Source organism: Falco naumanni, chromosome 8, assembly GCF_017639655.2.
Source record: "Falco naumanni isolate bFalNau1 chromosome 8, bFalNau1.pat, whole genome shotgun sequence".
Lineage (NCBI taxonomy): Eukaryota > Metazoa > Chordata > Aves > Falconiformes > Falconidae > Falco > Falco naumanni.
In genome coordinates this window covers 43,268,216-43,289,668 of record NC_054061.1, presented here as the reverse complement: position 1 = coordinate 43,289,668, position 21,453 = coordinate 43,268,216, and the positions used below count along the sequence as shown (strand labels likewise).

The window sequence follows — 21,453 nt, the reverse complement described above, 5'->3', positions numbered from 1 at the left end:
ATATTGTGGGACTCTTTGTGTTGGTATTATCAAATCTCAGAGTTACAAGGAGTGAAAATGATTTGTCAGAATGTGAGATTAGAATTAGATCTACAGGCGTTGCAATGCCTGAATTTATGTTCTACATTAGAAAGATTAAAGGTTTATTAGCTTAGATCAAAGAATAGAACCAAATTGCCTTTTTGAACTCTGTTGCCCTTTTGTATTCAGTTCCTGACATACATACTGTATACTTTGTTCTCTTTAATAATGATGTTTCACATCGTAATTATGAATTTATGTAAAGGTTTTTTTGTTTTGGTGTTTTAATTTTTCAAATAAACATTGGGAATTGAAAAGAAATTATAAGAAAAACTATTGTTCTAAAATAAAACCTAACCTACACTTAGCCAAAAATTTACCTTGGGAATTGCAAAGCTAGTGGTTGGGGTTATTTTATTTAGTCCCATAAGCTAGCTATTTTTTGTATTTAGTCCCATTTTATTCTACATTTGGTTTTACCACAGCCTATACAGCACCTGCCGCAGTAGAACAAACACTAATTTGGGCCATTAGCTGCTAATATACAACAAATACCTAATAGTAGTATCATGAAACTGTAAGAAAAAATACTTCTGAACAGATGGTCTGAAGGCCAGGATTAAAATAAATCAAAAAGGTTTACATCTCTCTGTATAATTATCTAAACTTCCACATTATGACTTTTCCAATGAAACAAGTGCGTCTTTTGAGGTTCCCCTATCACCAGTAGTATTTTTTTGCTTTTGCAAACTTGCACAAACTAATCAAATAGTAATAAGAAAGGTCTTGCTCCTGTTCTCATTGACTTCAATCAGAGTTTGGCCTTGACTTGGATATGGTTATTACTGGGTGGAGAATTACTATTTTAAATAGAATGCAGTGGGCTGCAGTTTTGACTTGGAATTTCATTAGAATTACCACAGTCATTTTTATTGTTGACTTTTTCCTTAACCTAGTTTGCTAAAATAAGTCAGATTTTCATGGGACAGATTCTCATCTTCCTTGTTTTACACTAGGATAGCTTCATTGTCTGGAAGAATATTACCAAATTGAATTACTAGAATGCTCTTTATTTGGGAGACTCATTAGACAATTTATGTAAGATTAAATTAGAAAAATAATCGGTATTATCAGTAGATTTTAAAAGCATATTGAAATAAAAGACAAAGCAGGAAAAAACATTTATTTAGACTATTCTCATAGAAGTTGTATTTGCTGCATCAAAAAATTGAAGTCAAGGTCAATCCTAGGCAAGAGCACTTATGCAAGTGAAATCAGTATGTGCCTTGCTAATTAAGAAGTTAACTTTATGAAGCTCGCTCTCCACATTGTTCCTTTTTCCACTTTGTTGAACTTTATTAGATGATCTATGACTCAGATCCTGACAATATAGATGTCAGCGTTAGGAATGCACTGAATTCCTCAGGGCCAGAATTTTTATTAGTATACTTATACTTTCAAGATTTATCTTGTAAGTATGTTAAACTTCAGAGCCTTCTGGTTTCTCAGTTAAGGAACCTTTAGATTTGCTCTATTAAATTTAATGTGGTCACAGAAAAGAACCATACCCTTTCCAGTCTCTCACATCAAACTCTGCACCACTTTGTCCTAATTCAGATGACGTTTCCTATCAACTTCATCTTTCACAACTTCTCTTCCCTGTGTGCTCCTCTGTGACAGTCCTTGATGCCTTCTCCCTTCCTTGCTTATTTTTAATTTCTGACTGCAGGAAGTTATTTACTGGAGGAAAGGCCAAAGGTGTGGATACTCCTCAGTGACTCTCCAAAATAAGAATCTTTCCCTTTATTGATGATTTCCCCTGCAAGGGGCAGAGGGCACAAACTGAAACACAAGAAGTTCCTTCTGAATATGAGGAAGAACTTGTTTACCTTGAGGGTCACTTAGTATCAGAACAGGCTGCCCAGAGAAGTTGTGGAGTCTCCCACCCTGGAGACATTCAAAACCCACCTGGACGTGACTCTGTACAGCCTGCTGTAGGTGAACCTGATTTAGCACAGGGTTGGACTAGATGGTCTCCAGAGGTCCCTTCCAACCCCAACCATTCTGTGAGTCTGTGATTCTCTCTTCCTACAGTTCTGGAAATGATCAGATGAGACAGTTACTGCCTTAGAGCTACAGCCCAGCCAACTGTAGGCAGGAGACTTGCAGCTGTGTGGCTGTGCCACATGCCATAGCAGACGGTGCTTGATACTGAGGAACTTAAAACTTTTTTTGCATCCCTTAACCATTGCATCTTGCCTATCAAATACTGGGACAAAACCTATATAACTGACATTCAAAATAACCTTTACTGACAAAGACCAAAATACTCTATACTTTTAAAAAAATGTTAACCTGCAATTGACTATTTTTAATATTATGACTATAAAAATTGTAATTGTCCAGATAAGCATACATGTAATGAGAGTGATTACCATACAACAATAAGCCATCACTGTTATAAAACCATAAACTCTTATTCAATATACTGTAAAATTCAAAATCTAATTGAAAGTGCTAGTTTAGCATAATTCCCACAAGCCATCATTCTTTAATATTGTGAAATGAATGGGGGTTTTGTGGAGCTATTAATTGTTACTGACAAGCAATAACCACTGGAATGAAACTCCAATTATCAGCAGCCATTAATCACATTTACTGTCATCTGTTATGTCAAAAAAATTCAATAATCTAAACAGCAAAAAGGAATTTATACCTCGTATGTTTTAACTCACTTCATAGAAATCAGATGGTCTTTTGGTGGGGTAAGCAAAGAATTACAGAACATTATTTTCATTGTAAGCACAATATTCGGTCTTATATTTTCTATTTTAAAAAAAATGTCTCCCACTTTATTTTATTTTGATGGAGACTTAGATACCTTGCAGCTTTATTTCTATACAGTTATGTACAATTTATAGCATAATTTGTTGCTAGCATGATGTATTGCAGTCACCTGGCTTTAAAAATCAGAAATTATAGAGACCATCTGAATATGTAGTTCACTAGTCTGTTCCAGGAAAGCACTTAATGTTACTTTTAGGATGCAGGCTTGAGCAAGAGATGAAGAGTTCTTGGAGATGAGGGTGTAAATAAGGGTGGCAGAGCCTTCATTGTAATACCTGAGCATTCCAATAACATGGACTCGCTCCAAACACATTATCATATATTCTTAATCTTGTTCATTTCCCAGGTTCAGCTGTTTACATCAAATAATTGTTTTCTTTTTTTTTGGAACCTACACAGTATATAAAAACCACACATGTACATCCTTGGGAACAAAAGGATAGGAAACCATTCAGTACTTTACTAGTGACTGAAATGGCCAAATGTGCAACGTAGGCATTACAGTTAAAAAGCCATGCTTGCAAAATAGGATCTGCTTACTATACCCCTGAAAATTCCTGATATTACAAAGGTCTTTGTTGGACAATTAAGGGCATATCGTGGTCCTTACTCTCAGATGATATTGAGGTTTATTCTGGAAAATATTATATATGTATATATAGATAGATAGATAGATAGATATCTCTCTCTATATATATCTATATATATATCACCAGTCATTTACCTTGAGAGTCTGTCAGCTTTTGGTGGCATGAAACCGCTTTGATTTAGAATAGTGTTGAAGCACCAGTCTATAATCTGTTGTGAATAACTTCATTGAGAAAAAGCAGTGAAATCTTAAATATTTAGTATACTATACTGTGTTGTTCACTTATGATTTCATCCACTCTTCATAATCTATCAAAGGTACAAGTTCTCTAACATGAACCAGCAGAGCAGGAACAACATCTGTTCATAATATACTGCAAATATCCAGCAGAGTATCTTTTTGGAAGAAATGTATGAGAATTGACAGTTGAATAAATATCAAAAGAAGCCCTAAAATACATACAGAAGTTGTATTTAGCTAGGCAGCTCCAAAGCATAGGGCAGTTGCTTCTTTTTCAAGTTTAGAAGTAGAAGTGTATTTAAAAAACCAAGTATATTAGCACCTCTGGAAGTGAAAGTCAGAGGTTGTCCATACTAACAATTTTATTATTCCAGTTTATATAACCAGTGTTCCAAATTTTTAAATACTGTAGTTTCAGTAAAACTGGGATGCGTAGCTGACAATATGGTTTTAAAATGCACAATATGCAACTTGAATAGGTTGTGTCTTTAAGATACTGTCCTTTCTGAAATTCTCTTAAGATACTGTCACCATTCACCCTTTGGTTACTTAAAAACTGTGGTTAGATAAAAATACTTTACTTGTGACTTTCCTGCTAAGTGTAACTGAATGTTTTTCTCTGAAGCATCACAAGTTTTTGGCCTATCTATATCTTCTTAAACTAATTGAAGACTTTGAAAGTGTACGCATCTAATATAATCAATATTATACTATAATATTGTCATGATCAATTAATCAAAAAAATTAACTGCCTAAATGAATTGAACTAGCAGAAAAAACATTGGAACATGATTCTTTCCTTGAGTTCAACTCCTGAACTCTTCCATTTTTTATATTCTTGATGTTTTCCTGAGTTGTTTAATATGAAACTTGAATAGTTTGTAAATTTTTTAAAAACTAGTGGTAGTAGTAATTACCATATTATAACAAGATTTTAGGTTGAAGAATTCATACTGATATTCCATTACTTATATTTAATTAAACATTTTTATCTTTTCAGAAGAAATTACTAAGCATTTTTTAAAAAAGTTATTTTTCCATCACCAATTTAAAACTGCTGCACTGAAAATTTATCTTTCATTTGTGCTTGCTGTCAAGGCAACAGTTTATCAGAATAACAGAAATAAAAGTATTTAAAATGTAGCTGTAAATTATCAATTTATTAGGGTAAGGTAAACACTAACTCTGTCAAACACTAGTTATCTCTCATTAGCATGGATTTGAGTATGTTCTTAGAAAGCAAAAATATACAAATATTACTGTTTCTTGTAATAATACATAGCTTTAGAGAAGATAATAATAGACAAATGTTTGCTAATTCAGCAAGTATGTTTACAACACAGAGTCTTTAAACTTGAGCTGTCAGTTAACATATATTTAAGATTCCTTCTAATTCAAAAGGTAAAAACACCCTCGAGTGCAATAGCCAGAACTGGCTTTTTCCCTCCCTTCCTCCCTTCCTTTCTCTTTTCCTCCCCTTCCTCCCTCCCTCTTCTTATCTCTCATTGAATAATAACCCTCATTTAGTGACATCAGTAATTTTTGCATCAGCCTTTTTTATGGCTGGAACAGAAGATTATGTGTGGAATAAGCATGAGTGGCATTCAAATTGAAATGTGTGAAAACTTCACAGATTTTGATAATACAGTGAAAAATGTGTCATGAGTTGGTGTTAACATTAGCTGAGAAATGGAAATGGTTGAAGTAATTTGCACAGCAATCACTCCTTCCATCACTGGGCTGCAAGTATTTACAAATGTAAACCAGTGCAGTGTCAAACGTTGAGAATGGTAAACTGTACACAGTGGGTTTTGGTACTGAGTGCAAGGAGGGTGAAGCTTACAAGGGCCATACAGCCATGATCTTCTATTCATTTCACTGTGAGGTTCTGTTAACTTTAAATGATATTGAGTCACTTAGATGACTTACAAAAAAACCCAAAAACAAAACAAAACAAAAGTTAAGTTACCTACCTAATAGCCAGTAAAAACTAACAGGAAAGCAAAATGCATAACCCATAATAGGAAATATTAAGAGTTACTAGAATTTCTCTGATTTATTTCTGCTAAAGATCTGGCCAAATGGAACAATCTTATGCTTTTTGGTTGCTCAAACTGAACACTTGAATAGATGATAGTTCTGAAGATGTCATCTGAAGTATTGCACAATTAGCATGAATAATTTTAAAATATTCTGTTCCTGTTATAGATCTTGAAATGCATCACCTAATGGACTATGGTGTTTAGCGCCAAACTATTCCAAAACCCAGTAAGCCTGTACATTTCCATTATTTGGTATCACAAAATTTGTCATTTAACTTTTAAGTGGTGACTGAGTAATAGCTCCCAAAGAATGATCTAACCTTGGTTGGATTTTGCTTCCAAAGACAGCACTGCAGGGTGGGAGGGGTGAAGCTCAATTTACTGGAGTGGGAAAAATTGAATTTGCAGGCAAATAGTGCCACATGAAATACAAATGGTTTTTTCATTGAACCTACTTTCCTGATATCTTGGCTAAATTTTTCTGTTTGTGAATTCTGATAAATTGTAAAAGGAAAGTCTTTTAAAATTTGGAGATGTTGTTTGTTTTGGGACTTCTTAGGTCCTGTGAACAGCTCGCTTAGCCTGATACCAAAATGAAACAATTTAGGATTCTTTTACTTTAATTGTTTTCAGTAAATACTCTCCCCCACCCCACCCCCTTTCTTGTTCTAATAATTTATTTGATGATTTTATTATAGCTGTGCATATGGACTCTCATTTTTAGAGATTACTGATTTAATGTTTTCTCCAGCCTACTTCACATAAAACTCTATTTTCAATATAAAACCATATTATGCTAAAGTTTGCAGCATTGCACATAGCATTTGCTGACTTTTGAGCCAGCTTGCTTTGAGATTGCCTGTAGGCTTTTACATATGGTGACTGGCAATTGCTTCCTGTTTAAATATTCCTGATAGGAATTTATTAGTTTTCAGTAGCTGGAGAGTTAGCATAGCACACGTTCAACTCTCATATTTAGTTCCTTCTCCATTGCAGTTACAGACCCTATTGCTATAATTAAGAATTATACAATTTGTGCTCATTACTCTATATACCTTGAGTGTGTTCTATTCTCCTTTCACTTTTAGTGGGCTCTCCAAGGTAATACAAAATAATAACATGCCATATGGCAAATGGAATCAGCTGTAACACCACACAGCATCTTTTATCATGTAGCTTTTACAGTATGACATTCCCAAGTTTGTAACTGATGAATATTGCATGTCCTAAAGACACTCTGGCTGTATTATGCTGCTTCTCCCATTAGAGGCATCCTTGTTGATACTCTGAACCCTTTTTTAACATAAATGAAGCAGTTGTCATTTTGTAAGAATCATCAGTGTACAAAGGAATAGGCACAATGTCTCAATGTGTGGTAATCTTACCGCAAAAAGTTAGCATGAACAAAATATTGCATTATCATGAATTATGAAATATACAATTGATATAATGTAACAGTAATAATGAGTTTTATGTCATTTGGGAAGCTCAACTGGGTTTTTTTGTTTGTTTTTAATGTTTGTAGAACTTCTGGGAATTAATGGAATGTGTTATTTCAATAGTGAATTTCCATAGGTTTGCAGTCAGTCATCTGAAACACGCAGTCTGAAAGCATTAGATGCTGTTCTATGAAAGTTAGATATAAGCATAACATAGGCATTTTGTAGATGGGTTAAAGCACTTCTACAAGGCCAAACTATGAAGGGAATTCTATTTTGTGGATGTCCTAAATAGATGCAATAAGCTGATGATGTTACTCAAGAACGTGAAACCCTGTAAGTAACCATTTTTTAATAGTTGACATGTAGGTATACCAGCATCTCATGTTAGCTTTAGTTTTATAAGTGGAAGGGAGAGGTAAGAATTAAGCAGATAGGCAAATTACGGATATGTGATGTTTAGTTATGAGTATTGCTTTCCATCTTATGCTTGTGGCAAAAATGTAATTTCAATCTATTCTAAAAGTAACTATATTTAAGTAGTTAAGAGAACGTTTCTGTCACAAAGAATTGCATCGCATAGCATGCGGTTAGCTTAGCTTCCCAGCTTGTAGGCTGTAGAGAATGTACAGTCTCCATCACATTTACTGCTCCCACTGTCACTGCAAGTGGTAGGGCAACTTTTCTCCAAAGCAGTGGAGCAGAGGAGCAAAAGATGAAATGCTGCTCATTGTTCCTCCAGTGTTGGCAAGTATATCCTTATTCCTCTCTAGTCAGGCTTAGGAAACAGAAGTGTGCTCAATCTCTAAATGAACTTTCCAGCTGTCACCAGTGTAAGAAGGCAGACGTAGGTCATAACACATGTTGCTTTTCTGCAGTGCATGTGTAATGCCCCAAGAGATCAGTACTTTAATAGGATAATACAAGGTTTGAGAACTTTAAACTGATTTGTTGAGAAAGAATAGTACCACACATAGCACAACTCTCTTTTACTCCTTTGTAAAAATGTTATTTTTTTGGTTTCCTGTAGGAAATAGTACAATGTTTTATTTAAACAAAATAAAATGAAATACAGAAAATGGATTTTATTACAAGAAATATCAAATACCAGTATAGTAAATATTTGCACGGAGGGTAATGGCAATTTTGCTGAAAATGGAAATTCATTGCGTGAGTGGGTGTAAGCATGGTATGTGTGCGTGTGTACATATGGCCATAGACACATAAAGTGGTAATTCTCAGAAATATTAGGAAGGGCAAGATAAGCCTAAACTATTTGATATGATTCTTTGTACAATTTACACTTTATACAGAATCACCTGAATTCCTTACCTGATTTTTTTAGAAACTGCTCTGTCTTTTTGTCCTTAACTTTTCTTTCTTGCTTATCTGCATCATATCTACTGCCGTTCTCCACTGTTTGCTTGCCTCCTTGTCACGTATGAGACCAGCGTGGACTGTATATTGATAAACCTGCATTGACAAATATTCGTGAGTTACATATGTGTAAATGAAAGACTTTTTTATTACTCTTATTTCTTTCTTCCATGAAAACAGAGGTAGAACAATGAGAGATTTGGGATCAAGTGTAATAAATCTGCATATGTGAATACTGCTATATTTTTATATTGCTAACCACTTAAATCCACGCACAAAATCTTTTTTTTTTTTTCTAAAAAAATGTGGCAACACAAACACATAGAAATAACATAAAAGTCTTACAACACAAAACATACGGACTTATGAGAAACAGAAACTACTAGTGTTTGGCAAGTTGTCATTTGGAAGCCCAAGCAACATCTTCAAAGTGACCAGTCATATTTAGAAGTGCCACAGACTAGTTTAGTTGTAGAATTTTTCTGTTTTCTTTTAGGCCTGATCCTGAAGTTTACAACAAGTTGCCTATCAAGACACCTTTGCAGGGTTTACTGGTTTTCACAGATTTCTGATCAGGCTTGCAAGAATTACCTTATGTTGTAAATGGCAATTTTGTAAATTGAAATTTAAAGCGGGTTTGTCTGCATCCTTTTCCTGTTTTATCACTTTTTGACTCTTTGGTGATTTGTTGGTTTTTTTGGTTGGTGTTGTTTTTTTTTTTTTTTTTTTTTTTTGTGGGGTTTTCCCCAGAACTTTTTTCCTGGCTTTTCCCCAGTTCCTAACAATCTGTCTTCCACCTCTTGTGCCTCTTTTTCCCCACCATTGCTTTTGAACAGTCATGCTTTAGGCAAGAGTTTGTAAACTAGAATTGTATTGTTCTGTTTTATGAACTTAGCTATTCCCTACATTCTCATTTCTAATCCTCTGACTTCCTTAATTAAGTCCAAGACAGTTATAAACACCTGTATGGGGAATTTCATCATGATTATTTGAAATGACATATTTTTGTCATAGAAACAGGAAAGAAAAATGATTAAAATTTGGAAACATATAATGGTGCCAAGGAATTTTAATTTAATTAAGCTGTAGACTCTTGGGGCATCTTTTCTAAAATTAAAAACATATCTTTAAAATAATTTTTACATTAATGGGGAACTTATTTGCTTGAGAAGGACAACAGCCATATTTGTTAGCCCTTTTCCAGTAGAATTTATGTCAGAATGAAGACAAAAAGCATAGAAATACTTAAAATGCCTTCCTTTAAATGATTAAAATGGTACTACCCTTTAATGCACGGAATCCTTAAGTATTCAGTCTCAAGGACTGCGCAAGCCTCTGCATAAGCCTGCCTGCCGCTGAGCCTGGACTGGCAGCCTTCTGTGGCTTAGAGACACACAAATGCAGTACAATGGACAGAGCCCTGAATCAAAGATGAACTTGGCCTAAAAAGAGAATTCAGCTCCATGTTTCCCTTTGTCTCCTTGCCAGAAAGCTTTACATATAATAAACACAGTCATCAAAATTCACTTATGATAAGTAATAGTTTGCTTGTGGATCATTTATCGCAGAGTTCTGTGATTAGTCACACCTTCATATCCTTCAACATGTAATATGTGTTTCCTTGGAGCATGCCACGTTTTATTAAGGTGTCCAGCTTTTCACATGGAGGATATTAAATGAAAACCATTCTTATTTGCCTGGAAATTCATGTCATACACCAAATACCATGTTTTCTGTGATTAGCTAGCAGGAACCATCTGTCATGTCCCCACCCCCACAGTGCTGAGGAAGGCAGAGACTGAAGGTGAGAAGTATATTTACTTTTGACAACACAACCAGCTGTTGCCATTACTTCTAGCTGTAAGGCAAACATGCTGAAAAAGGTGACTATCTATCGTGATTTTAGTACACTGGGACCAACTATGACTGCTGATGACAGCAAACCTCTTAAAATCTGGAGGAAAATTGCTTTATGGGTTATGTTAGGAAAGAATGTACAAACACAGCTCCAGCTGGGAGCTGGAACCTGGAACCAAGAAGCAGAAACTTCAGGCTAGAAAAGTATCAGGATGAATTCAAGTAAGAATCTGCCTCTTCTCCCACCTTCCTTTTGGTAGAAATTCATATTGGAAGAGAGAACTGTTTTTCTCTAATAATAACACAAGATTCTGAAATTAAGCACAGCAGGTAGAAAGATTCAGCACAGATTTTAAGATCTTGCATATTCATACACTGAAATGTTTTCCAGTGCTGACAACTAACATTCCAAGTGGAAAAGGTACATTCTCTGCCAATTTCCTTTCTTAAAACTCTGGCACCATATTTTAGGGGCTGTGTACTCTAATCTCTGTTATTCTTACCTTTATCCATCAGACTAAGGAAGATATTTACGCAGCCAAATAATTTTGACTTTAAAGAGGATTGCAGCAAATAGGTATATTTTTAAAATTTTTGAGTAAGGGGTATTTCTTCACTAAACCCACTTTATTCCCTTGTTACCTTCTTTCATATTGTACCTGGAGAGTACTGTGCTATGGTGTGAATGTACCTAGAGCATATTTCAGGAACAAAATATAAACACTGGCAGCAAAGGGCACTTCATGCAAATGTGTTTCCTGAGTGATGGCTCTTCATCCCTAATGATTCTGGCAAGACATCATAATTTGGGAAAATAAGTGGGGTGCCCTGCCCTTCAGCTCTTTTCCGTAGAGCACGTACGTTCCCTTGCAAATAGGATTATGACAAAATAAAAAGTTCATTTGGGTGGGAGCTTCTTTTAAAATATGTTCAATATATCACTGTAGAAAACAGTAGAGATAAAGCAGAGCCATAAAAGACACACTTTTAGGAAGAGAAAACAGGCCATCATGCCTAACTCTATATTGCACTCATTTTGCTTTTACAGCCCACCTGTCAGTCCTGTTATCCTTGTCTAGAAAAGAATTTACAGTAAGTCTCTGCTGCAATCAGTTTCCATGGTAACTTAGTTCTGTTTTAAAGCCTTTACATAAAAACGGCTTGGTTAAAATGATAATGAGCTGGAGTGCTTGCCCATACCTGAACTACACTTCTCCCATTGCTCAAAAATAATCAGCTAGGTGTGTCACTCCCTCTTCTCTAGTTCCTTTAGCTTCTAGAACATCATCTCATTATGCAATTCAGATCAGTTTCTTTGTCATCTGTAAATCTCTGTTTTCAGAGATGTATAGGGTTCAGGGTACTGACCAGTGTCACGTGCTACTGACTAGTTACATGCTGTAGTAGTCAGAAGTACTAACTACTGACACTTTACATGCTGTGAAGTACAGTAAAACATGTTGGGCTCTGGAGTCTTGAGGTCACTAGGGAAGAATCCCTCTGTGTGTACAGTACCTACAGTGGGGCTAAAAGCTCCAAGGACCATAGCATCTTTTAGGAAATGAACCAGAAAAGGCAGACTGTCTGCCTTCTAGAAAATGCTTTTCACAAAGGTGGGAAAAAAAAATTCTCTTCAGGCCACATCAAGGGGAAATAAAAGTTCAGAAAAACAAATGGAAGTATGAATTGATTCTAGGAATATTGTAATACTGTCCCATCACTATGGATATATATGTTTTATCTGAGCTTTAGTTTTCCCTTATACTGATTTCAAGCTCATCTCTTGCACTCATAATTTCTGATTCTCTGGCTCAGTTTGTCTTAGTCTTTTTTGTAATTCTGATTACTTCTTTATACTGTCTCAAATCTCATCTAGGAAAAAATCAGTGTTCTTTTTTATGTAACTTAAATACTTCAATGATAACAGAAATTTCAGTTACAGGGAAGTCTTAAAAGTACTTCTAATGTTGATCTGATAGAGCTCTTCAACAATTACTCTGAAAACTTGCTGCATTTCATGGAAGTTGGCATCCTCCCTGTGATATCAAAAAACTCTTCTAAATTTCTGTACTAGAGCTGCCTTTCTGAATTGTATCGGGTAGCTTAATAATTGTAGAGGAAGTCTTTTGTTCCATAAGAGGCACTAATAGAATTTATGAAAAATAATTTTACACACTATATGTTCTGGGCAAGCATTACAAAAGCTGCTGAATGTAGGTATACACCAGTTAAATTACAACTGGGTTTGTCCAAACAAAGACTTGGTAAAGTTCTGATGTTTCAGCATGGGACGAAACAGTATTATTTTCTTGTGACAAGTAGTTCCCCCCTGGTTTCGAACAAGCACCTGAAATAACAGAAAAAAATCCATGTTTGCAATGTGTTTGGATAATATGAGATACTGCTGCTTTGTCCTTAGCAATACACAGAAGTGCACTGCTCAGTGGCTTGTCACACTTCATTTCTGAATGGCATTACTATGCAAGGTGTATGCATACTATGTCCTTTAGATAGGTTTACTTCTGTATAGACCTAAGTTTGATTGTCATCTACTGATTCATCTAGATAATATGACCAACTCGAAATTCAGTTGCAATTTAAAATGAATCAGTATTCTTATCCTAAATAAAGTAATATGGTTGTACTAGAAATTTGATTTAGACCTACATAATTCCTCCCAAAACAACTTGAAAAACCAAGCTTTCAAATGTATTTTTCCACCTCTTATTTTTAACTAGCAGTTTAATTTACCCCCTGTGTCCTAACATTGTCCTATAGACATTAATTTCTGAGGGCAGGGCGTTGTCAAATCAGGGTGTCATAAATCTACTGAATTCCTTTCATCAGTCATGGCAATAACATCTTCACAGTACTCTTGCATGTCAGTAAAGTATGACCTTCTCTGACTGATCTGTGCAGACTATGCTTAATTGAACTATGCTTTTCCAGTGGGCATTTTAACTTTCACACAATGATTTTTTCAATAGCTGATGTCTAATCAACTGGTCTCCAGTTTCCAGGGGAAATAATAAATAAAATCTGATACTTGGTCAATTGAAAAAAAGTAGTTCCTGATTTTTAATCTTTTTAACCTCTTCTAAATCATTTGAACAACTAAATATGCTTACACTTTCCATGGTTTTTTATTCTTTTCATAGTCCTTTGTACAAAAAGAACCGATTCTGTGCCTCTTTTCATCATTGTAGCATTATTGATTTCTGGTGCTGATCTGTGCTCCAGAAGTACTTAACTTGATGTGAAAACTGATCATACTTGTTGGCCTCTTGAGATGGGAAATTTCTTGTTAGATATGGTCTTTAGTACAGTTCTCACTGTATTTAATTAATTTGATAATTACTGCGTAGTGCAACAGGTTATATTTTCTTTTGCCCTGAATATTGTTTATATTTATGGAAGATCAATTGTTAGCTGCAAAACTAACTCAAATGTATCATTTGAAATGTCTGCCTCTTTTTAAGTAAATTAAAAATTGCTGTTACATTAAGAGGGTCTTATTTCTGAATTTTTAGCTCATTATGCTGAGTTATACTTTTTAAAAGCAGTAATTTCTTAATTTCTTTTAATTTTGAAATTTCTTTTATAATCTTATATTAATTATTACCAAGTATTTGAGAAATACAAGTATGTCGTACTAATTTAGTTTTTTACTGGTATGAATTCCAAAGAGTTTGAATTTCAGTGCCTTCAGTAATTACGTGATTATTTTTTTTCCTTTTATAATTATGACTACCCTCATATGCTGCTCTATACATTTTTTTTCATTTTGCATACCATTAATAAGATTTTATTTAGTACCTATTTTACCCCCTCATTGTGCTTTCTGAATATATATCTCATATTTTGAAAGCTAGTTCTGTTGTGATTAAAGTAGAGCAAGCTTGTTTGAATAACATAATAAAAGCTCAAGCATTCATGCATCTATGAACCTTCACATTAGAAATCTCAGACGTCTCTGCTGATGAAGGCTGAATGGGCTATGTATAAACAGTATGTAAAATGAGAATCAGTAGCTTGTAATATGTTACCTGCCTGCATTACCAGCTTGTTGCGCTATGTGCTATATGTTTTTGAGTTGGATAAACTTTGCAATGGCTATATGAACCTCAGCCTCCCTCTTTCCTGGTCCCTCTGGTCCTGGTATCTCCTACACAATGCATCCTCCAAATTTCCACATTATGTCCTAAATTTACTTTCAAGATCTCTCTCTCTCTGATTTTATTCTCCTTATGCAAAGTATCCCTTCTCCCTGGTTACATGTGAGAAATCATGTTTTGAAGTGTGCTACACAGAAAGAGATCAACAGAGGAATACCATCGTGAAAATTACATGAAAGAAACTGATGGTGCAGAGAGAGTTTGGTGAATGACTGGAATTTCGTTTCTTCTCTCTGCCTGCTCCTCCTGTGAGTAGCACAGCAAAGACAGGCATATGAAAGCAAGTTTACCAGGATCATTAAGTTGCTTGCTGACCAAATTAACAAGGTAGAAAGTCTCAGAAAACTGAACCAGACACTTTTTCTTTGGCAATATGTGGGTTTTTTGAGTCAGAACCGCAGCATGTGAAGTTTTTACATTTTTTCACTTCTACTGTTCTCTTGCCTCCAGCCCTCCTCATGACAGAGGAACTGGCCTATCTGGCTGTAAAACTTGTTGCACTAAATGCTCCTGATCTTTATTGTGGTGAGTAGTAAATGAGAATTGTTTTGTAATGGTGCAGGATAGGAAAGAGCAAATAGATCCAATGGGTAGAAGAGCTAAGAACTCAAACCAAGCCTTCAGGCACATTTAAGAGACCACCAAATCCTGTTCTGTTCTGGAAGGCTAAAAGGTTGTGAGGAAGTTAATTTCAAACTAAATTCATACCCACTCAATCTAATGAAGAGATTCTTGTCTCTAGAAAGATCATTGTGATCATTGTGATCACAATTGACATATGGGACTAATCTGATCAATATATTTTATTTTTTTTTAGCAGAACTTTTTAAAAAAACAAACATATTCAGGTCACATTACAATTAAATTTAATAGTTCCACCTAACCTGGAAGATAACTAGTATCAATGGAAACAATAAGCAGAAACATAATGTTTTCATGTCACCTAATAGTGCTGAACAAGTAGGTATGTATATTTTAAAAATGAGTTTGCTGTCTCAAAGTGACAAAGACATGGTTAGCCCTTTGGTCTGGATTATAACTGACATAGGCCAGTGAGCAGAGCTCTGGGAAGTCCAGGTTCCTTTCATGGCTTCTGGGCTTTTCTCCCTCTTCTATAAAATGAAGACCATGATACTTCCTTAATTTGCGCAATATTAAGAAACACATTCCAGAATTTGTGATTCCCAGATAGTATAAAGAAGAATGAGAGAGTTGTGATGTATGTAAGTACATAAGTAGGAAATACAAAATAAATCACAACTACTTTCTGGTTCACAGTTTTACCTTGATTTACTCAAAGACTTGCATCTTCCAATGTGAAGCTTTTCAATGACATTATATAAATGAATCTAGCTAAATTTATCATTCATAGAAAATTTATATAAGTGGCCTGAAAGTTTCTAGAAAGAAATGCAAGCTTCCCATATTATTTTTAGAAGTATTGTATAAACAATTTATTTTCACCTGTGTTCTGAGAATCTGGGGTTTGGGAGTTTATTCATAAAATCCAAACTAGCTTGTTTGATTTTCTACCTTCCTTTCCTTCTTTAAAAAAGTACAACTTGAAGGAAGCACAAAATCAGATGGAATAACTCAATCTGGGTTTTTGAGAATATATGGCAATTATATTTCCTTTTACAAAGGGAAAAGAATTAATCTTTTCTAAATTACAGGTGTAAAAAGAATCCGCTATGGCAACCTTATCAACAAGGTAACATCATCAGTCTGAGTCTGGCATTATTGTAGAAAATGGGGCAAATATTAATCTAATATAGAGAATATTGTGAATTACAAGGTTATGTATGCCATAGATATGTGGCTGATTCGCCAGCTTTGAAGTCCAGAGTGCCTTATAGAGGACTGTGCTTCTAAACCAGAACTAAAGGTCAATGGGAAATGGGTTTGTTAATTTTTTCTAAGATGTCAGTTTAATCAATCGGAACATTTCTTAGAAAAATGGTATTAGGATAAAACAAGAATTTTCACAAATCTTCCAAGAAAAACTCGCAAGCTTCCCTAGCCATCTCTATTTCCCTTCACCACCCCCAAAACCACAAGTATAAAGTCAAGACATATTTAGACAGTGTAACCTGTAACATTCAAAGCAGTTCAGCTTTAAAAGGTAGAAAACCATTTTAATTAAATAAATGCCTGTCAGACAGTTATGATAAGCAAAGCAGAACCCAAAACAGATGTTGAGGAGCTGGCAGGCTGATCTGAGTCTAGTAAAACTACTTAAAGTTAAAAAAACCCAAAAAAAACCCCAAAACAAAACAAAAAAACAACCCCCAAAACCCCTCTTTAAAGCAAGTAACAGTCATTTGTGTAGGTGATGTTCTCATCTTTGTGATGTTCAGGTGTTTTCCTATCAGAACTTTTCTACCATATTCCCCCCCCCCACCCCCAAGCCCCTGAAAATCTCTAACACTGCTTGTAATATGTATAAATTTGTCCTTCTAGTATCTCTGTCATACTGTTAAGCTGCTGAGTCCTTTTTTCTCCATCTTCAGAAGCTTCAACAGCTAAGTAACTTTATGTATGACTTTCATTAGGAAGACACTCTAGTTAGTAAATCAAAAGCCCTCTGAATTACTACCCAAACTTAATTGTCTTGACGGAGGAATTTAAGTCTAATAGGCAAACATAAAAATGTGGAACAATTTTGTTAGCAATTTTCTTTTAATGGTAGCATAGTAGTAGGACTTCTCGCTTAACTGTGATTAGATTTTTTGTCATTTCTGTTGAGTTTGATTTTGAGGAACAGAAGTTGCAAGACAAATATTTTGGCTCAAGAAGCTCAGTCACTCATGTGAGTTCAGTATTCTCTTTACTACAATAACGTTTAAAAAACCCAGGTATTTTTGAAGCCATGAAAATTAAGCAAAATCAGCTATGCTGGACTTACAAACAACTAAAATAATCTATTTTTAAAATAAATAGGCTCTTTTTTATTTCCAAATGAAGGACGTGATATTCTCAGCAATGCAATAGTTAGATTTTTTAAAAGTAAGAGCGCAGGGGAGGCGGAATTGAGAGACAACATTCACTCATTGTACAAATACAATGCAAGAGGTCAGTATTTTTAAGGCCATTTCTCATTATTATGAATATCCCTGTGGCTGCCTAAAATCAATTAGATTTAATGTAGTCTTATTCATCACTAAACTTCAGCTCCTCAGTCCTACAATAATACATTTTATGTACAATTATGAGAGGAAAAATCCTTCACAATATGTGAGTTTTGGAATTTTCAAAATCTAGAAATAAAAAGAAAAATAATGAAAGCAAATTCTGCTTTTCTATACACATGGGCATGGGTTGAATTATGGGATTTTTTTCCTCTTAAGTTTGCTTTTCATCTCTACGAATATTACATTGGGAAATAATTTTGTGTCAGATTTTTTGTGTCAGATGCCCAGATGGTATACATTAGCTACATTGACTTCACTGATGTAGTATGGATTTATATCCCCACAGAATGGAGAGCATATACATGTAACATAACATAGCATAAAAACTTTCTCACTTAGCAGGGATTATCTATCTGCAAGAGAATTTCAAAATACTTAGTATCTTGGACCAAGAACTCAAAACTTGGTGAGAACTTTAACATTGCCTTCTCTGGAGCTAATGAGGAGTATTCACACTACCCAATTTTAAGCTGCTAGCTCAGATCAGATGATTATACATAAATTTAGAAAAGGTAAAGTTGATTTTTTGTGTCCAAATCCTTATTTAACAGAAAAGAAAAAAATCCCTATGTTCTGTTAAGCCCTTTTTTGAAATTCAGATTAAGTTTATACCTTAGGGAAAAGACTAAAATGGCTTGCATGAGCTTCAGATGATTAACCTACTTTATATCGCTCTCACCACACTACATTGGTTAATCATTATCTTTTAGCGGTGTCTTCAACAATTAGATAAAAGAGCATTTATCTCTTTTCTATATTTAGAAGACCTTACACAAACTAATCTTATTTTTCCTTTAGTTTCCATTATATTTGCCATATGGAATGTGTATAGTAGAATTAATGTAAGAAAACATTCAATCTCTATCCTTGACTAGATTCAGACAAGTTAATTCTTTCTTATCTTTACTCTCCCTCTAGGCCCAGTGTCCATTACTGTTGAATGAGGTACTATGCGTTTCTCACTGGCGATGAACATACTTTATAAATTCAGTCAGGCATTTTTCCCCTTAGAATCTGTTCTATCAGCTGATATTTTCCTGAAGCATTAGACAAACCAAGTGGGAAGTCCAGTAAAGAGAGGACATTCTTGAATATTCTGTTCAGAATGAAACAGTCAGTTACTACAGTAATTTTGTGGGACATTCAGGAGTATGTGTGATGATTACATAGTGTGTTTGTTTCAGCTCATAAAACAATTATACTAAAGGTGGGAGAACTATTGGCTTATCAGCTATTTTATATTGGCTTTCTAATGGTGAATATTTTTGGGGAAAAGGAAATATTTTTTCAGGTTCATTTCCAGGCTTACCAGCTGCAACCCATAGCACAATTAGAGATACCTAATCTATCTATTCTTCCTTCCATATATTTCAGGGACAGAAACTTTAGTCTTCAGCTTTTCAAGACAGTATTTCAAAGATGTTTTTAATAACTGGTCTTAGAATGATTTTTCAAATGACATGGGAATTTGCAATGGCCAGTTCTGCTATATGTGCAATCTATTTGCATTTAAAGAGGAATCTTACAAAGGGACTTTTATTGTTTCACTCTAAAGTTTTCTTTCTCTATCCTCAGATTCTCTTCTAAAACTTCTAGTATTTTTGTACGAAAAATACACTAGCTGATTCTTGCAACACTGTGCATACTCAAACTGTAACTTCATAATTGTAATTTTTAATTTTAATTTTTTTAAGATGTTAAACTAACAAAGAAATCAAAAGTATATTCTTTAACACTTACATAAAAAGGCTATAGGTAGGAAAGGAACATACAGCTGTGCTTATTAGTATGTCTCATTTTACCAAGTTCTTCTGGTAGAAAACTAAGTCAGCTTATTATTAAGTAGAAATACATTTAGACATCCCTGAGAAGACATTTTGGAGCAAAATAAATATAAGCAATGTATAAATTGCTATGTGTAACTGGAAAATGGCAAAGTTGTTTTTTTTTTTCTCAAGGAATGCCATTACAATATCAGTCCATGTGATTTTCTTTGAGAGAAGGTACTTATCTATGCACAGTATCAGGTCAGAGTCAGCCTTTAGTGCCTCAGGTAAAGGAAACAATTATGATGGAGTACAGAAAATGGAACAGTTGAGAAAAATACTGGGTTTAGGCCCATGTGCAATGCTAGATTGAATGGTAGATCTGATTCCCATTCAACTATGTGCTGAATTCTACAAAAATACCTAATTATTTTAATCTATGGGATCATCAGGGTAAAGAAAATAATTTTGCCTGGGCTTCAGACAATTACCTAATAATATTGTCAAGACAGGAATAGCTGCTCTTTTCCCCCCAATCTTCCTGTACACCGTCAAATCAAAATACCTCTCTCTCCCCAGAGAGACTTAGTTACAAACTTAAATACTTACTGGAAACACAGAAATCCTTGAAAATTGTTATGTGGCATAGGAAGAGAGCAAAAGACATTGTGTGACTTCAACATGTCCTACATCTAGAATAGAAGGAATGTTACCCAGTAAAAGTACTCAGGTGACTGAGAAAGAGACTGTACCAAGTGTGAAAGGAGGCAAATGTAAATCAAGAGCTCCTGCCTGTGGTTATGTGGTAACAACTTCTTCACCTAACTATTTATTGATTAGCCTTGAGCAAGTAACAATAATGCTCTAGTTGCAGACCACAGGTGCTTCTTAACCACTCAAAGCATCACTGCACTGCGCTCAGCTTCCTGTCTCCAGCAGAAGGGTGTGCATCTTTGCCATGCACATAGGCTTGTCAGACCTGTCTGTGCTTAAATACCTGCTTCATTTACACTGCCTCTAGATGTCCAGTGCTAGAAGAAGTAGAAATGTCAACTGGATAACTAAGACAAGGATATATTTGTGATGGCAAAGACTGGCTAATTTTTGAGAGCTTTTTGATTATGAGAATCCCACCACATCTAAGAAAAGAATTACTTCTCGGGAGCATTTAGTAAAAAGAAAAAATCCCACATGCAGAACTCATGCATAATATTCTTTTTTAATACTGCTTCTCTTAATTCAAAGAATTCAGTGCCACCTTTTTAACATTTCCCAAGGCCATACATTTCAGAAACTATGTATTTAAATATCACTTTCCCAGAATTGTAATAATAGAGGATTTCATTAGCAACATTTAGGAGTTTTAAATTATTGCTGCAGAAACAGTTATATTATGATGTGCAAAAGAAAAGACAATAGTTTTCCCCCCAAGAAGATTCTCAATGTATATTATATGATTCATAGGGAGAATGATCATGTAAATGAACTGTTTTTCTGTTTGAAAAGATTTAAAGCTAGATTTATTTACAAATTAAGAAAGTGTTATCAAAAAAAAGATTCTCACCAGCAAAACTGCTACATGAATACTAAGCACATACTGTATATTATGCATGTAAGAAACTTGCATTTGAAAAGCTAATTTATTTATTCATATTTTTAAAGAAACTGTTAGGAGTTGTAAATTCTTGAAGAGACAAGAATGGTCTTCTAATGTGACATAATAAATACCTTATTATGCTATGTTTTTTTTTATTTCTGCACAAACTAAGTACTATGAAAAACTCTCTAGCAACTTCCTCTTTAATCCATCCATTCTACTTCATTTTGCTTTGTTTAATTTCACATGACGGCTAGGTTTCATTCATTTCATACAGACTTACTCTTCCACCTCCTGCCTAGTTTCATGGTC

General features: G+C 34.7%; 1 protein-coding gene across 1 annotated transcript in view; it reads right to left on the bottom strand.

Moving 5' to 3' along the window:
• The window catches only part of B3GALT1 (beta-1,3-galactosyltransferase 1), a 211,963-nt gene that overhangs the window by 106,695 nt on the left and 83,815 nt on the right, over positions 1–21,453 (bottom strand). Inside the window, exon 2 of the mRNA XM_040604884.1 lies at positions 8,511–8,651. The gene's annotated coding sequence lies outside the window, so the exon portion shown is untranslated. The remainder of the gene's footprint in view (positions 1–8,510; positions 8,652–21,453) is intronic.